The sequence below is a fragment of the Cyrtonyx montezumae genome, unplaced genomic scaffold (assembly GCF_038088225.1).
Source record: "Cyrtonyx montezumae isolate F1298 unplaced genomic scaffold, pur_monq_1.0 scaffold_14, whole genome shotgun sequence".
NCBI lineage: Eukaryota > Metazoa > Chordata > Aves > Galliformes > Odontophoridae > Cyrtonyx > Cyrtonyx montezumae.
The window spans coordinates 1943913-1947658 of record NW_027071870.1 but is presented as its reverse complement, the minus strand read 5'-3'; the positions used below and the strand labels follow the sequence as shown (position 1 = coordinate 1947658).

Genomic DNA, 3746 nt, shown 5'->3' with positions numbered 1-3746 from the left:
TGCTGAGGAATGTGTCAGGGCATTGAGACACTATTTCCAGGCTGTAGTAGATAACCACCCTTATGTTTCAGATATCAGTGTTTGGTGTGTTACAGCATCAACTTTCTGTACCAGGGCACTTCCAGAGCAGCTTACTCAGTGCAATCTGATCCTGTTCCAGCATGACCTGGGGAGCCCCTGTGCTGCACATCACACAGATAGTGAGTGCTTATGATAGCACTCTGCTGGCATAATTAGATACCACCTTGAAAACTCCTGAGAGCAAGGTACTCTCTGCCAGTAGTCATGTGATTTAATTGGAATTGTTAAACAATCAGGTTATGAGCGCTTAGAGGATTATGAGGTGATAAATCAAGAGCTTAAACGTGTTTGTCAAAAACAAACCCTGTTACACCAATTTTATTATTATTATTTTTTTTTACAAGGAAAGGTAGCAGATTTTATGCTCTGGACCCAAATGGAGGCGCTGACAACGCAGTAAAGTGGTCTGAATTGAACAGTCACAAAACAGATGCACAGAGAGCAGTAACTGAGATGGCTGTCAGAAAAGAAGTGTCTCAAGTGGGGCTTTACAAAGGTCCACAAGGGATTGGTCACAATCAGTTGATATTTCCAACAACAAACTGGATAAGAGAATGCAGAGCAAAGTTTTATAAGTGAAAGGCTTTGAGAATGAGCTCAGAAGCCACACAATGAGATGTGGCTCAAAAGCAGAGAGTTGATATCTAACGTTATGTCTAAGAGAGATTATATCTAATGCAGGGCACTGCACTGAAAAAACACAATGCTAATGAAAAAAAAGTCAGTAAATATTAGAACCAGATGTATGGGTCAATGCTGGCTCTCTGAAATCAGGACAATTCTACCCTTTCCTACTAGAAGCTTTTCCAGTTCTTCATTAAGAGAATGGTGACTACTGGAACTGGTTCCTGACGCTGTCAGATATGTTCACAAATACTAAAGGTTAGTTTGAAAATAAATTAAGTTGAAATCCATCATTCTCAGCTAAATATGCAAGCCAGAGTTAAGAGTTTAATGCTTGAATTCACGGGCACACACACAAGCAGCATTTCACATTCCTCCAGATGAAGGAAAATACTTGTTCTCTATTGTCATAGTTTTGTGGGTTTTGTTGTGTTGTTGATATTCCACATCGTGACATCATGTGGTGTACTAGGAGTTGAAAAAAAACCCTACAGCACTCGGTATTCCCAGGAGGTACCCATCCAAGTACTAACCAGGCCCCACCCTGCTTAGCAGCTGAGATCAGATGAGATCAGGCGTTGCCAGAGTGGTGTGGCCATAGACAGTTTTTATCTTTCCCTCTGGCTGGAAACATGTAAAAATACAAAGCATTGCGCAGTCCTCTGGGGAATGTAGTTCTTCTCTTCTGAGACAGGCATATCCATAACTATCAATGATCCACAGAGCTGGAGCATTAACTTTTCAACTCCCAACGCACCACATTATGTCATGATGTGGAATATCAACAACACTACAAAAACCATAAAACCATGATATCTATGAAGAATGAGGCACACAGCCTGTGTTGAGATACTCTTCCAGTATCTTTTTTATCCAGTTTTGATTGAATCTATGTGAGGCTCTAAGTCAAACATCTCAGCTGTACTGATCTGGTTTTGCTATAGTTTCTGGAAAGATAAAAGCTATTCAATTTATCAGACTGATAACTGCTGTAAAGGAAAAAAATGTTAAGAAGAATTAAAGCAAAAAGATCTACAGTCCTTTTTCCTGTGTTTAATTTCCTTTTTTTTTAATTGCTTTTCCATCAGTTCATGATCTCATTGAAAGTGATTTTATAAGGCCCATTATTTGTTGCTCAACAGTTTTGATTATTAATCTCAAAGTTGCTCTTTCTTTGTCACTTCTTACAGTGGAAGATGAGCTCAACTTGTTACTTCTTGTTTGTCAGCAGTTATGCCCCAAGTGCCAATCATTTCCATAGGCACAGTACCTACTAGAAGCATAAGTATTACAGTTTCAACAACATCTAAGCAAAACCAAAGGCTTTGAAGATTGAATTTCATGATGTTTAGATGCTCACCATGCACATACTTTCAGCTGAACTGAAAAAGAGAAAATGAGAAAATTCATCCTTGTTTGGACATGCTGCCTAGGATAAGCACTGTTCATCTGACTCTAGTGACATCCAGTTTTTAATGAAAATAATTCAGAAACATTAAAGATGGTTCCTACACAAACTTACACGTCAACTCAAGCACATCACTACAAAGATACTATCAAGAATGGCATGGCATAATTTCAAGTAGGTGATACTTTAACAGTCATTTTCATATGTACTTTATTGGATAAAATATCTAGGAATCTCTAGCATACAGTAACATGCACTATGCACCATTTCAAAATTTTAACACATGCTACAGTTCTCTCACAGAAGTGAAATGGTATTGTTATGAGGCAGTGATCAAGTTCAGCATAGCTAATCATTACATATGAAAAAAGAATGGTTGACAACAGTTCTTTCAACTAGAAACAGCTATTTTTAGCTCTCCATTAGGAGAGTGGAACTCTACTGGAAATGTCTCCTGATAGTCTCAGAATCACATGTTAGAATTCAATTAAATTAAAGGAATAAGTGGCTGGGAATAGAAGGATGAAGAAATCAACGTAATGGAATGAACAACACTTCCTTGTGCAGATATCTATTGTAGTGTCCACTTATGTAGCCCACTCCCAGAAATCTGCCTCAAATGCCAGAAACAGTTGCTTCTCCATTGTACTGACGATGTACTGATGTATCTGTGAAGAGTAAACAGCTTTTGTAATGATTATTCTAGCCAAAATAGCTTGAATAATTGCCTTGATTTACGTAGGTTGCTCTGAAAGTAGTGCCTCCAGTTTATTCCCATGGAAACTACAACACAGAGAGAGAATAATAATCCTATCTGACGGAGAAAATTCTCAGCTTCAAAATACTGTTTTTCAACATAGTTGCCACCATTAGCTGACTCAAACAGATGAGCTGATTGAGATTATCTTCATTTCATGGTGTGACAGCTGCATATGGCCATCTGGAACACAGTTTGTCTTTCATATCACTGTCACCACTGCCAAAAAACACCACCCACAGCCTCACTGTGTCGCATCCAAAATTATGTCTCCATAAAACATTCAGCAAATGTTAACAGGTGTCAATGACTACCACACCTTTGCTTCATATGCACTTCCATGTCAGATGCCATTGTGTCAGATTGCCCCTCTGTTGCCACATGACAACAAAACATAATGGAGTATTGGCAGGAAGTTTTAACATCTACTGCTGTACCACCAACATCCACCTCTGGAATCAGAGGCAAGCATGATTAAATAACAGGCAGTACTTCCAGAACAGCCCTTGTACAATCATTATCGTTGTGCTTGGCGTTTTTGGAAAACAGTAAGATGCAATACAAAGTTATTGAAATCTTTTTTGTGCATTAAAGGACCTAAACTCAAAGGGAGGGAAGTCTAGTGGGCTACATCCTTCAGTACATGAAAAAGGTCAAGGCTGATTTTTTCTGAAAAGAAGTCATTCTGAAGGGACTAAAGTCTCATAATTCACTTAGCTAAACTGTTGTTTTAACTCTGTCATCCAACACTAATAATATAAATACTATGCCATAGAGTAACAATAATTAAAACAAATAACCAAAATTATTATTATAGTTGGTAGTTATATTGCTGCAGCAGAAGTTCCTAATTCAATTTAAATCACATAATTTACG

At 38.1% G+C, this 3746-nt stretch overlaps 1 pseudogene; it reads right to left on the bottom strand.

Annotated features, from left to right (window-relative positions):
* Window positions 1–1190: 1190 nt before the first annotated feature.
* Window positions 1191–1308, bottom strand: LOC136045577 (5S ribosomal RNA; annotated as a pseudogene).
* Between the last annotated feature and the right edge of the window lie 2438 nt (window positions 1309–3746).